General features: G+C 46.3%; 1 long non-coding RNA gene across 2 annotated transcripts in view; it reads right to left on the minus strand.

Annotated features, from left to right (window-relative positions):
- The window catches only part of LOC111771657 (uncharacterized), a 31,527-nt gene extending 16,953 nt beyond the window's left edge, over window positions 1–14,574 (minus strand). Inside the window, exon 1 of one of the 2 annotated variants that reach the window (XR_011434961.1) lies at window positions 159–362. This is a non-coding gene — a long non-coding RNA (uncharacterized lncRNA). Of the gene's footprint in view, window positions 1–158; window positions 363–14,352 lie in introns of those variants that run through there. The other variant, XR_011434962.1, reaches the window with a different exon arrangement.
- Between the last annotated feature and the right edge of the window lie 874 nt (window positions 14,575–15,448).

The raw sequence follows: 15,448 nt of genomic DNA on the forward strand, positions 1-15,448 counted from the left end.
CAGCAAACAAATTTCCCCATAAGACATCAGACATCTGACAACCTGGAACATACACCCACAAACAGCTCAGAGACCTCACACTCTGAGATGTACATTCACAAAACATGAGAGACCTTACATCCTAGGACATGCATTGAGAAACGGATCAGAGAACTCACCTCCTGGGAAAACGTCCTCAAACACGTCAGAGACCTCACACTCTTGTTCATTCACCACTGAAAAGATCAGACACTTCACACTGTCAGACGAGTACCCACAGATGACGGAATTCCCATCATGGGATATACGCCCTGCGTCACTCCCTGCTTCACTCACTAGCAAACATACCAGAAGCTTCACACCACAAGACAGAGACAAACAAACAGACCAGGAAGTCTCACATCCTTGAACAGAAACAGAAACAGAAACATCTGTTTCGATCAGGAGTTTCAAGCAAAGGGAAATATGGCCACGGAGCTCAGAATCCTTACATCCTGAACATACATACCTCAACAGTTCAGAGAACTCACATCCTGGGACCTGTACACAAAGTCAGATCAGAGGCCTTCTCTCCTAGGACATACACCCCAAAACAGCGGGGCCCACAAATTCTGGAACACACACTATCAAAGAGATTAGAGACACAATAACCTGGTTCTACACCCACACACAGACCAGAGACCTCCCACCATCAGACAGACACTCACAAACAGACGTGAAGCTCACGTCCTGGGATGTGCACTGACAACTGGATAGAGACATCACAACCTGGGACACTGTTTCTTTTTTTCTTTTCTTTTCTTTTCTCTCTTAGAAAAGAAAGCCACATTTATTCCATTTCTTGAAGGCGCAGGCCTTTGATCTCCTCAGGGCTCTGGACTTGCTGCTGTAACAAATCACCACAGTCTTATTGCCATAAAACACCACAAATTTGTTATCTCACATTTCTGCGGATCAGAAGACTGACGAGGAGTCTCACAGGGTAAAAGCCAAGGTGTAAGTAGAGTGGACTTCTCTCTGGAGTTCCCGCATTCCTGAGTTCGTAGCCCCTTCCTCCAGTCTTCAAAGTCAGCAGGGTTTCTATCTTCCAACCTCTCTCTCTTTCTGTAGCCCCCATCTCTACCTTTGTCTCTCTTTGATCTCTGCTTATGTCACCCTGTCACCTTTTCTGCCTCTGCTTCCGTCACTACATCGTGTTCTCTGACTCTTGCCTTCATGCTTCCCTCATATAAGGACACTTGTGATTGCATTAAGCAACTCAGATAATCTAGGATAATCTCCTTGGCTCAGGATGCTTAACTTAATCATATCCACAAAGTTCCTTTTTCCATGTAAATTAACATAATCATAGGTTCCAGGCATTAGGAAGTGGACATCTTTGGGGTGCTGTTACTCAGCCACCAGAGACACACCTATACGGACAGTTCACAGACCTCACATTCTGAGTCATGTGCTTCCAAATAGATGAGCCAACTCCTACCCTCTAACAGACATCCAAAAAGAACAGAGACACACACATTCTGGGACAAACACCTAAGAATGCTCACAGTCCTCGATCACTTGGAATTAAACTCGCAAACACAGAAGAGGACTCTGTCCAGGACACACACACAAACTGCAGAGAGAAACATATTCTTAGACATAAACCCCCAAACAGGTCACACTTCACAAACTCGGACACGTAACAGCAAACTGAATAGACCTCACACCCTTGATAAACCCACACAAACAGATCAGGCACTCACATACCATGCTATACATTCACAAACAGATCAGAGACCTCATGTGAGAAATACAACCCAAAACGAATCACAGCCCTCAAATGCTGCGACATGAAGCTACAAAAAGGTTGAAGAGCTCCCATGCAGCAAATACACCGAGAATAAGCACAGAGACCTGACATCTTGAGACATACATCCACAAGCAGATCAGAGCCCTCACGACCTGGGACAGAGAGAGAGCCACAAACAAATCAGAGATCTCAAATCCTGCAACATACCCACAGTCAGGTCAGAGACCTCACGTGCCAGGAAAAATAGCCAGAAACCAATCAAAGACCTGAGATCTTGCAACACACACCCAGGAGAAGATCAGAGAGCTTGTATTCTGGGACATATTCCCAAACAGGTCGGAGCTTTCAAACCAAGGGAAATGACCTCAATAACCTCACAGCCTAGACGTACTGATTTATCAGATCAGCTAAATGTATATAGACATAGACACACATATATATCAGCAAACAAACCAGGAATCTCATATGCTTAGAAAGTTACTCCCCAAACCTCAGAGGTCTGACAACCTGGAGCATGCACACCCCAACAGCTCAGAGAACTCTTATCCTGGGATGGACATCCATAAAGAGTTCAGAGAGCAAACATTTCCAAGGGCATGCTGAAAGCAAACAGATCAGAGAAATGAGATCCTGGGAGAACACCCCCAAACAGGTCAGAGATTTCACACTCTGGTTCACTGACCAGTGAACACATCAGCCATTTCATACCATCAGACGCTACCCACAAACAGATCAGGGAATTCACATCCGGGAACATATACCAACAGAGATTACACACCTCACCTCACAGCCTGGACAGGTGGCCACAAACAGATCAGAGGCTTCAAACGCCACAAATAGTTCAGAGCCCTCCCACCATGGGACATATACCATTAAACACCTCAGGGAGCTGAAATCCTGGGATATGCACCGCCTCACAACCTGTGACCATGAAAAAACCACAGACTTCAACTCTGCAACATGTACCCACAAACAGATCAGAAACTTCAAGTCCCGAGTCATCCATAACAAACAGATCAGAAAGTTCCCCTCCTGGGATCTATTCCACAAACAATGCAGAGACCACACGCACCGGAGACGCAGACTCACAAACGGATCAGAGACCTCCAATCCTGCCAAACACAGCTACCATCAAGTCAGAGACCTCACAGGCTAGGAAAAGACCAGAAACAGGTCGCAGACCTGACATCTTGCAACACAGATCCACGAACAGATCCGAGGGCTCATGTGCTGGAACGTTTGCCAGCAAACAGATCAAGTCAAGGGGCATATACCCACACAGAGCTCAGAAACCCTACCTACTCTGGACATACAAAGCTAAGAAATCACAGCTCTAACATCCCAGTATATATATAGCATCAAAGAAATCAGAAACCTCAAACTGTCGGAAATACCCTCAAAAGTCAGGCGTGAACAGTCATCTTCCTTTTGGAGACTCCAGGGGAGAGTCCATTTCCTTGCCTTTTCCACTTCCCAGAGCTGCCTGTATTCTTGGCCCCCGGCTCCTTCCTCCACCTGCAAAGACATCAATGCTTCATCTTCAAACCTCTCTGATCTCTGTCTCTGTTGTCACATCTCCTTCTCTGACTCGGCTTGCATCATCGCATCTCTTCAATCAGGGCTCCTTGGTCACACATCCTTCACTGGACATCTTTGGGGGCCTATTATTTGGCCGACTACAGACATAGATGCACAAACAATCAGAAATGTCACATCTCAGGACGCACCCCCATGAACAGCTCAGAGACTTCGCACTCTGGGACACGCACCCACAAACATCTCCACCACCAGATCGCCATAGCTGACTTGGCTTGTGTCATTCTTTTGCATTCAGTGACAATAACCATCCCGTCCCCTGCATTTCAGCACCCTTATGATTACACTGAACCCACCTAGAAAATCTCCTCATTTCCAGAGGCTTAATTTAATCACATCTACAAAGTACTTTTTAACACGTAAGGTCGCATCTTCGCACAGTTTCCAAGGATTAGAACATGAGCATCTTTAGGGGGCCTTAAGGTGGCAGAGCAGAGACACGCACACACAAACAATTAGAGACCTCACATCACAAAACACACACCTCCAAGAAGCTCAGAGACATAAAAATCCTAGGACATACACCACAAACAGCTCACATGCCTCACCGGAGTCATACATCCCACAAACAAGTCCAGGACCTCACAAATTGCGACACATACCCACAAAAAAGAACAGGCCTCATACCCAAGACAAACAAGCAAAAGAGACTCCCCCTCCAAAAATACCCTCACATACTGTGACACACACACACAAATGGATAAGAGACCTCACCCGAGAAATGCATCACCACAAATGAACCCGAGACCTCAAACCTTACAGCAGGAACCCATGATGTCAGAGACTTCCCATCCTGCGAAATACACCCAGAATAACTAAAAATACTTGACCTCTCGGGCCATACGCCCACAAGGAGATGAGAGAGCTCAGGTACTGGGGCGTCCACCTGCAAACGGGCCTCAACTCTGAGACGCACACTCACAAAGGGCTCAGAACCCTCATACTCTGGATATATACACTTACAGCTCAGGGAGCTCATGCCTGGGATGTACAGCCACGAATAGCTCTGAGACCTCACATCCTAGGACATGTATTCAGAAACAGATCAGAGAATCCTGGGAAAACACCCTCCAACATGTCAGTCCTTTTAACCTGGTCCATTTACCAGAAAACAGATGAGAATCTTCACATCGTTAGACATAACCCACCCCCCCAGATACACACATACACAAAAGATCAGAGAACACATCCTGTGTTCACATCAACAAACAGATTCGAGACCTCACAACCTGGACATGGAACCACGAAGAGACCACAGACCTCAAACCTTGCAATATATACCCACAAAGAGATTGGAGACCTTACCTTCTGAGGAATATACTGACAAACAGATCGAGGGGCTCACATCATAGGATACACTCCAAAACACACCAGAGACCGTATACAACAGGAGACACCCAGAAATAGATCCAAGATCTCAAATCTTATAACATACACTCACAAGCATGTTAGAGACCAGACAAGCTAAGAAAAAGAGCCAGAAATAGATGACAGACCTAATATCTTGTGACATATACCCACAAAGAGATCAGAGAGCTCATATCCAGGGACACGTAGTCACAAGAGATCAGAGAATTTGGGCCAAGGGACGTATACTCACAACAAGCTCTTTGAAATCTCACACCCCCTGGACATTCATAACTAAACAGATTAGAGACCTGACATCCTGGTATATATAGCACCAAAGAAAGCAGAAAGCTCATTAGCATCAGAAATACCTTTGAAATGCATCAGAGACCTAACAACCTGAAATGCAACCCACAAAAATCTTAAAGACCTCACATACTGGACGCACACCCCAAGTCAGCTCAGAGACCTCACATCCTAGGACATGCCCACACAAACAGATCAGAGACCTCATGTTCTGAGACATACACCAACAAACAGCTCAGAGACCACCAATTTTGGGACACACACCCTCAAATAGGTCAGAGACCTCACACCCTGGTTCATATACCCACACACAGATCAGAGACCTCTCATCATCAGACACACACTCATAAACAGATCATGGAGTTCACCTCCTGGGATGTGCACTGGCAGCCAGAGAGAGACATCATAACCCGGGACACTGCATTCATTTACTATCGCTGCTGTAACAAATCACTACAATCAGAGCATTGTAAAACAACACAAATTTATTATCTTACATTTCTACAGGTCAGAAGCCTGAAAATGAGTCTTACAGAGATAAAATGAAGCTGTTGGCAGAGCTGCCTTCCTCCTGGAGGCTCCAAGAGAGAATCCATTTCTTCGTGTTTTCCAGTTTTAGAGGCTGCCTGCATTCCTTGGCTCATGGCCCCTTTCTCCATCTTCAAATCTCTCTCTGGTCTCTCTTCTTCCTGTTTCAGTTGTCATATCTGCTTTTCTGACTCTGCTTCCATCATTACATCACCTTCTCTGACAGCTTGTATCGTCACATCATCATTTATGACTCTTACCATCCTGCCTCCCACATGTAAGGACCTTAGCGATTACACTGGGCCCACCTGGATAGTCCAGGATAGACTCTCAATCTCAAGGTGCTTAACTTAACCACATCTGTAAAGTCCCTTTTGCCAGAAAGTTAACATGGTCGCCAAGTTCCAGGGATTGGAACACGGATATCACTGGGGGCCAGTATTCAGCTGAACAGAGATATACAAACATAGGCCAGTACAGACAGGACATTCCGGGATATCCACCCACAAACCAATCAGGGAGCTCCTACCACATATATAGACCCACAGACAAATCAGGGACCTAACAGCCTGGGAATACAGCCGTACAGAAATCAGAGACTTCAAGTCCTGCAACACAAACAAACAGTTCAGAGACCTCCCATTCTGGGTAGCACACCCAGAAACAGATTAGAGTCCTCACACTCAGCACATACACTGACAAATGTGTGAGCACCCTCAAAGCATGGTACCTCCACTCATAAAGAGTTCAGATATGTCACTTGGTGGAATTCACTTCTAAACAGATCAGAAAGCTCACAACCTGGGATATACATCCACAAACCTGTCACTCCCCAGGACATACACACAGAAAGAACTCAGGGACCTCACACACTGGGACATTCACCACCAAGCAGAACAGAGACTTCACGTCCTGCAACATACAACAAACATATCAGAGAACTTACATCCTTAACAAAATTCCGAACAGACGTCACACACTGAAACATACAGGAATGAACAGAGAAGAGCCCTCACACCATGAGACACAACCACAGAGAGGTCCAAACCTTACACTCTGGACATACACACCCTACGAGACCCAAGACTTCACACTCTACGATATACACCCACAAACAAATCAGAAACCTCAAATCTTGGAAAATAACCCTCTTAGCAGATCAGAGAACTCACAACCTGGTATGTACACCCACAGAAAGCAGAGAAACACACAGTCCGGGACATACACCCACAGATGATCAGAGACCTTACTTAAATTCTTGGAATTAGACACACCATGCGATCAGAGACCTTACCTCCTGGGATATGTACCCCAGAACAGATTAGAAATCTCACCCCTGAACAAACACACCCAAGCAGATCAGAGACTTCACATCCTGGGACATACACTCACCAACAGCTCTCACAACCTGGGACAAACACCCGCAAACAGCTAGGGTCCATACATCCTGGGACATATATGCACAACGAGATCAGACCTTATACCCTTGACAAACACAACAAACAGATCAGAGACTCTCATTCTGTGATATACACTCACAAAGAGATTAGCAACCTCACAACCTGACACATGCACACATGATAGACTGGAGAACTCAAATCCTGCAGTGTACAGCACAAACAGCTCAGAGACCTCACATACTGGGAAATACACTCAGAAACGAAGCAGAGTCCTCTCAAATTGGGACATACTGCTCAAAAGAGAGGAGAGAGCTCATATCCTGGGAATATACCTACAAATACATGAGGCCTCCCATCATAGGACATATACCCTCACAGAGTGAGAGACCTCACACTTGGAAATACACTGAGGAATAGATGAGATACCGCACATTGTGGAACACGCACCATCGAAAAGATCAGAGACATCACATCATGGGAGACACACTTGCAAACAGATCAGCGATGTCCAACTCTAGGAATTAAATCCATTAACTGATGAGACACCTCACACCCAGGGATATATAAAACAAACAGATTAAAGACCTTACACTTTTTACATACACCCATGTACGAGACCTCACATATTACGATATACAATTACCGTTACAGACCTCACATCATGGAATATATAACAACAAAAAGGTCGTAAACTTCATATCCTGGTAAATAGCCCCAAATAGATCAGAGACCTCACACCATGGGACACAAACCCAAAAAGACCTCACGAACCTCACACACTGAAACACACACCCATAAACAAGAGACCTCACACCCAGGTTCATACAACCACAAACATATTAGACAACTTACATTCTTGGCATACACCCATGAAAGACACCTCACGCACAGGTAATCATAGTGACAAGCAGATCAGAGACCTCAAATTGTGGGGTTTACGTGCACAAACAGATCAGCAGTCTCATGCCCTGGGACATACACTCATAAACGTATCAGAGGTCTCCCATTCTGGTGAATATACCCACAAACAGATCAGAGACCTCACATCTGGGACACTCACGCACAAAGAGATCACACCCTGGGGCACACTTGCAGAAACAACCCAGATACCTAAAACGCTAAGACATGCAGCCACAGATACAACACAGACATCACATCTGGGAGTTATAACCATAAAGAGATGAAAGACCTCTTGATACAGCTCTGAAAAGATCAGAGACCTTACACATCCAGAGACTTATGTGGACAAACAGATCAGAGACTCCTTACTCTGGAATGTACACTCAGAAACAGACCAGAGACCTCATACCCTGGGAAATACACCCACAAACAGACCTTGACATACACCAACGAAGACAGACTCACATACTAGTATACAGCAACAAATGGATCAGAGAGCTCACATCCTGGGAAATATACCACCCAACAGATCAGAGACTTCACACCTTGGGATAAATACCAACAAAGAGCTCAGAGACTTCATACCATGGGACATACACACCCAAAGAGATCGGAGACCTACATCCTAGGTCATAGAGCCACAAGCATACTTGAGAATTCACATTATGTGAAATCCTCTCCCTAAACAAATCGGAGACCTCATTTCCTGAGACATAAAAACACAAAAGTATCAGAGAGCTCATACCCTTGACGTACACTCATGAAGAGAGACCTCACATACTGGGACATATACAGTGATAGATCTGAGATCTCACATTCTGGGAATATATACCCACAAATGGTCCAGGGAACTTACATCCTGGGAACTACGCCCACAAACGTTTTAGAAACCTCACACCCAGACACATACACCCACAAACACGGCAGAGACCTCACACTCTGGGACATACACCCTCAGACAGAATAGTCCTCATATATTACAAAAACACACTCTCAACAAATGGATCAGAGTACTAATGCTGCAGAAAACACAATCGAAAAAGCTCAGGAATCTAACAACCAAGGAAATATACCCACAAAGAGCTCAGAGACCTTATACCTTGGCACATATACCCACAAAGAGATCAGAGAGCTCACACATTTGCACATACACTCACAAAGAGATCAGAGATCTAACATCCAGGGACATAGAGCCAAAAACAGATCAGAGACCTCATACCCCGGGACATACACTCACAAGCAGATCAGAAACCTTACACCATACACACCCAAATAGATCAGGTAAGTAACATCCTGGAATATATACCCACAAGCAAATCAGAAATCTCTCATCCTGGGAAACATACATCCAAACACATCAGAGACTTCATAATCTCAGACACGCATACTCAAAGAGCTCAGATAACTCACATCCTGGTACATACACCCATGAGCTGAGACCTCATATACTGCAACATGTAGCCACAAGCATATCAGGGACCTCACACATTTGGGACATATACCCACAAACAGTTTAGGAACCTTACCTCCTGGGACATACACCCATAAACAATTCAGAAAGCTGACACCCTGGGACACAAATTCACTCTGCCCTCAAAATCATAAATGTCAATATCTGGACATAGACTCCCAAACACTGCAGAGACTTCAAATCTAGGGACTCAGTGGCCCAAACTGCTCCGACACCTATCGCCACGGATGCAGATTTCAGTCATCTTGGTGATGTCTCTTCCCGGCATTTAAAAATGCATACACTTCAAAGAACAAACAAAACCTGTGCACAGTCCTCCAAAGAGGTCATGGCCGGGAAACCTGAGACACAGCCTCCCAGACACCTCAGTGACCTCACACCCAGAACAAAGACTGCCAGAGAGCTCAGAGGCTTCAAATCCTGAACCCAAGTACAGTACAAAGTATCTTAGAGACATCATACCCCAGGATTAAGGATCCCAAAGAGTTATGATCACATTCTGGACATGAGCAGAAAAATAGCCACACTTTGGGAGATAGATCCCCAAATAATGCAGAGAGCTAAAAACCTAGAGAAAGAACCCAAAGAGATCAGAGGCCTAAAAATGTGAAATAGAATGCCCAAAACACCCTAGGATGTATAAAGTTCAGAAATCTCGAACCCTGGACAGAGACTCTCAAAGAGTTCAGAAACACCACAAATTACCATAAAATTTAGCAGCTTAAAACAACAGTAAACATTAATTATCTCACACAGTTTGGAGGAGTCAGGAATTTAGGAGCAGCTTAGCTGTGTGGTTCTGGCTTTGGGTCCCTCAGGCCACAGTCATCTGAAGGCTTGACTGGGGCTGGAAGCTCCTTTTCCAATTTGGATCACTCACACGGCTGGCAAGATGGTGCTGGCTTTTGGCTGGGGTGCAGTTCTGTGGTACATTAATCTTTCCATGGGGCTGCTTGGGTGTCCTCATGACATGGTGCCTGGCTTCCCCTAGAGCAAGGGATCCAAGAAAGAGCAAGGCAGAAGCCAAAATGCCTTTTAAATTTCCCTCAAAGTAAGCACTGCTTTGCTGCATCTCACAAATTTGCTAAGTTTTATTTTAATTTTCATTTAGTTCAAACTAATTTTTAATTTCTCTTAAGGCTTCTTTGACTCACTGAGACCCTGCACCCTCCCCCCAAGCCTTTCTCCAGAGCTCAGATCCTGCCTCTTGCATAAATGTACAAACCTGTCTCTCTTATTTGCAGTTTTCACAAGAGGAACAATATTTCTTCTCACTGTGCATCCTTGCTTCCTGATGCACAGCCTGTGATGCATGTTCTTGAGAGAACAGCTGAAGTAAAATTGTAGGTTTACTAGAGATGGAGACACAATTCTGGAAAATGTTTATTCCTTCTTGAACCCAACACATATTTATATTAAACGATATGTGCATGTTACTCCTATGTTCGAACTGAGACAGTCTCAGACCCACACTGGCCCCTGGCCAGGCCAGGCATTTACCTGGATTGCATCCCTTCTCCCAGCCCTGAATTCTGCTTTCAGAAGTGAAGTGTGACTGGGAGCGGGAGGGAGGGCTGAAATTAACGGAGTAGAGGTGTATGGATCGCACATTGTCCTACTGACTCAGAGCAGTCTTGTAAAACCTCAGCAAGTCAAGTTTAGGTTTAGAAATACAATGCACAAAGCTAGACTCTCCCAGGACTTGGGGGTTCCATGCTCTGAAATAGGGTCCACCAGGCTCCAAAACCCACATGTACTGGGTGTGAGCTGGTAGTATTGGGTGTGAACGAGGCCTGAGGGGAGATGGACTCCAACGTCCATCTAAGCAACGTCCATCCCAAGAGACAGGGGTTCCCACTCCAGGGCTCTGGTGTGAGGAGACACAACAAACACCTCCCTACAACTCGCTCTCCACAAACGGTGTCAAGGGTGACTCTGTGAGCTCTAGAACAAAGGGCAAGATAGATGTTCTGAAGGAAGTGGGCCACCTATATATACTTCATGGTCTAGACAAGGAAGCTGGGGTTGCTGTGACTGTGTGTGGAGGAGTTCACGACCAATCACGTGACTCCTTCTTCTCACTGCCTTTCTGAACTGGCATATGGCCAGGGTCGGGGCGAGGGTGCCACAAATATTTCATGTCTGGATTTTGGTACATAATGAGGTCACTTATTCCTGATACAGCACCCCAAAGAGCTCAGAGCTTTCCAACAGTATGGTAGAGACCCTGAGATAGACCAGACTTCACGTCCTGAGACACAGACCCAAACACCTCTCAGAGAACACAAACCTCAGACAAAGACCCCCAGACTCCTCAAACACTCCGTACTCTAGCTCCCAGGGAACATTGGCACTATCTAGGGACAGTTTGGGTTGTCACAGCTGGGAGGGGGGAGGTGCTACTGGCATCTAGTGAGTAGAGATCAAAGATACTGCCTGTCAGCGCCCTTTAGCCAAAGATCCCCCAGGAACATACCTCAAGTTGAACAGGCTGGGCTTATGATTGACCACAGTGAGGGAGAAAGCACATCCCGGGGAACCGTGGGACATCTTGGCAGGAGGGTGTTAGAAAGAACCCATTATAGGATCTGGGCTTCAGTTGAGTGGTTTGTGGGGGGGTCTAAGAAAGTGGGGGCTCAGCTCAGTCTGGATTGGATGCTGTCAGAAAGTGAGGGCAATTTTATGATCGGGTATCTCGATAAACCTTATCTTTAGAGAGGGCAGACTAGAGTTAGGATAAAGCTGCAATTGGTAAAGAAGTAGCAGTCCGTCATTTTAACCAAGAGAGGGGGATGTCTGGTGTCTTGTGGGTGGCACAGTGACCTTGTTTTTGTGCTTAGACAACGTTATAAAGCAGTTCTGCTTTGTCTCATTTTAGCACGGTCTCAGAGTAACCGTGTCTGACATTAGTATTCTGTGAGATCGTTTATGTCTAATAAGAGAATAACACAGCCGGGCTGTGAGTGCCAGGACAGCTTCTGGACGTTGGCGGCTGCTCCTTCCCTCTCTCCCTCTCCCTCCTTTCCCGTCTTTCTCAAGTGAAACATCTGTTATGGGTTGAATTGCGTCCGCCCCCAAATTCATATGGTGAAGTCCCAAACCCTAAAACCTCAGGATGTGACCTTATTTGGAAACAGGATCATTGCAGATAGAAGATAAGGTCACACTGAAGCTGGGCGGGTCCCTAATCCCATATGACTGGTGTCTTTATAAAAAGGGAAATTCGGATACAGACACACGTGCACAAAGAGAACGCCACGTGAAGATGAAGGCAGAGATCAGGGTGAGGCCGCAGAAGCCAAGGAGCGTCAGACTGCCAGCAAACCACCAGAAGCTGGGCGAGAGGCCTGCAACCGATTCTCCTTCTCAGCCCTCAGAAGGAACCAACCCTGCTCACACCTTGATCTCGGACTTGTAGCCTCCAGAACTGTGAGACAATAAATTTCTGTTGTTTGAGCTTCCTAGTTGGTAGTACTTTTTTTTTTTTTTTACAGCAGCCCTAGCAAACGAATACAACACCCTAAGACGCCCTCCGTAACAAAGAATTTTCTGGTCCAAAATGTCAATAGTGCTGAGGTTGGCAAACCCTGTCCTAGACACAGAACCCCAAAGTACTTACTGACCTTCGAATCTCTGCTAGAGACCAATAAAAACTGAAAGTACACACAGCTTTGGACACAGACCCTCAAAGCGCTCAGAGACCTCACACCCTGAACACAGAAGCCCAAACAGCTCAGAGAAGACATGCTCTGAAGAGACCCCTAATAGGACAAAAATATCATTCTCTGTGACAAAGACCACCAATAAGATCAAAGACCTAGCATCTAGAAACATACACTAATGCTCAAAGACATCACAGCATGGGACACAGAACCTGAGAGAGCTCGGGTCCAAAGAGCTCAGATGTTTCACACCTTGGATGCAGACACCAAACAGGTGAACAACAGCTCATGAACAATAGTATCGCTGACTTCCTGGTTTTAAAATTGTACTATGGTTACGTAAGTTCTCTGCATTAGGGGAAGCTGGGCAAAGGGCATACAAGAACTCTCTGCACTATTTTTGCAGTTTTTCTCTAAATCTAAAATGATTTTTAAAAAACCTTTTTTTAAAAAAAGGAGAAAAGGTCAAAGGACATAAAAGGAAATTTATAAAGCTTAAATATATCTTGCCAACAAGCTCCAAAAACAGTATTAAGCTCCTCTAGTAGTCAAAGAAATGCCAATAAAACAAAATAAAATTCAATTTTAAGGAAAAAAAAAACCCCTGCACACCTAGAGACAAAGACCCCCAAACAGCTTAGAGACTTCACACCCTGGAACAGTGACCCAGAAACATGTGGCAGACCTGAACCCCTGTGACACGGACCCCAAAACAGCCAAGAGGCATCACAGTCTGTTCACAGATGTCATACTCTGAACTGACATTCCAAAACAAGTCCGAGACTTCCCATCCTGGACAGTCTTACAAACCGCGCACGGCGTGTAATGACTACCTTATGATGGAGTTGACTGAGGTGAGAACCACTTTCCTCCTATTTACCTGCACTCAGCCAAACACCTCCCCTGCCTGATGCTTAAAATCCCATCATTAAAAAGTTTACTCTTTTGAGTTGTCTTGTCCGCCTTCAAAATTCTCCTTTTAATTGCCACACACCCCTCCATCCCAGAGCATGAAATCATGCATCTCTCTTTGGTCATTTATGGCCGACCGCCTGGCCCTACTCCTCCACACACATACACCTCCACACACCCCTAGTCAGGCCTGGTCCAGAGGTGGCAGGAAGCCTCTAAGTCATCCTCTCCGGAGGGAGGAGGTGATGCCTTGGAGGAGGATCATGAGATCGCCTTGAACCTTCTCTGCAGGACTCAGACCTACTGGAGGCCTAAAATACAGATGTCAGGAACCCTGGAGCAGAATTTTCCTCAGTGCTGTTGCGAAGCATGAGTGGGTCCTGAAAGCAATATAATGGGACGCAATAAGCATTGTTTTAAAAAGAAAAAGAATAGGTAGAAGAGAAGAGAAAAGATTACCCGACACATTCTGTGCCAGCCAATAATGCCAGCTGCTTTTACAGGTGCGTAAACTGAAGTTCCTAGACGGGATTCGAACTTCCATTCTCCAGTAGCCAAAGCCCTGCCTCTGCAACCCCGAACGCCAACCCAGGAGGCACAGCGCCTGCGTCAAACCAGCAGCCAATGGCAGCACAGAGCCGGAGGACCCGGCTCGCAGCCTGTAAGTAATTCCGGAAAACCTCGGTACCCTGAAAGAGCTTGGGGTAGGCCGGCTCGCGGTGACCAATCAGAGCTCAGGATGGGACTTGATCCCGCCTTACTCACCCCGGAGCCAATCACCGCTCCGCGGCCTTCCACCCTACCCGACTTCTGCTGTTGATTGGAATCTGTAGAGCCAACCCAGGCGGGACCAAACGTAAGACCACCGCGATGGCGGCTTCCTGATAGATGGAGGCTTTAGGCCAAGGGCGGGGTTCCCCCACCACCACGGCGCCGAGGTCGGTTAGGGCAGCGCCATTCTCTCCTCTTTCTGGGGTGGGGACTGATCCACGCGCGGGATGAGCCCTTTCGTGTCCCCACACATAGAGTGGTTTCTTCCAGAATACGTGATCCTCCGCCCCCCCGCCGTGGTACTTCCCGGAGCGAACTGTTCCCTCTCCGCATCGCGCAATGGTATGTCCCGGAGCTGCATTGTCTTATTATTAACTCTTCATTCTCACCCCTCACGCTGTCCGTGTGTGTGCGACCTAGGAAGGGGTGTTTCTTGTCAACGTCCCAGGAACCGTTCAATCTTCGGTTCACGCCAACACCACTAAATAAACTCATGTCTTCCTCCTCCTGCCCACGTTCCATCCCCGTCTCTCCCTCCCATGCCCCCCAGTCTCAGCCCCATATCCTGATGATCTTGTTGAGAGCGAGGCCAGGGCGCCCAACCCCTTGCTGCAGAGCCCTGACCCGTAAAAAGACATTCATTACCCTGATGCCACTGATGGAAGTGTGAATTTGTGTGGCAGCATTGATCAAAATAAAAAATTGACACCTCTCCCCACTAGAATGTCAGTGCCACCAGTGTGTATGTGGATTTCTAGTTTCCCTGTGTCTCTGCAGTGCCTAA

This window comes from Equus caballus, chromosome X (genome assembly GCF_041296265.1).
Source record: "Equus caballus isolate H_3958 breed thoroughbred chromosome X, TB-T2T, whole genome shotgun sequence".
Classification (NCBI taxonomy): Eukaryota; Metazoa; Chordata; class Mammalia; order Perissodactyla; family Equidae; genus Equus; species Equus caballus.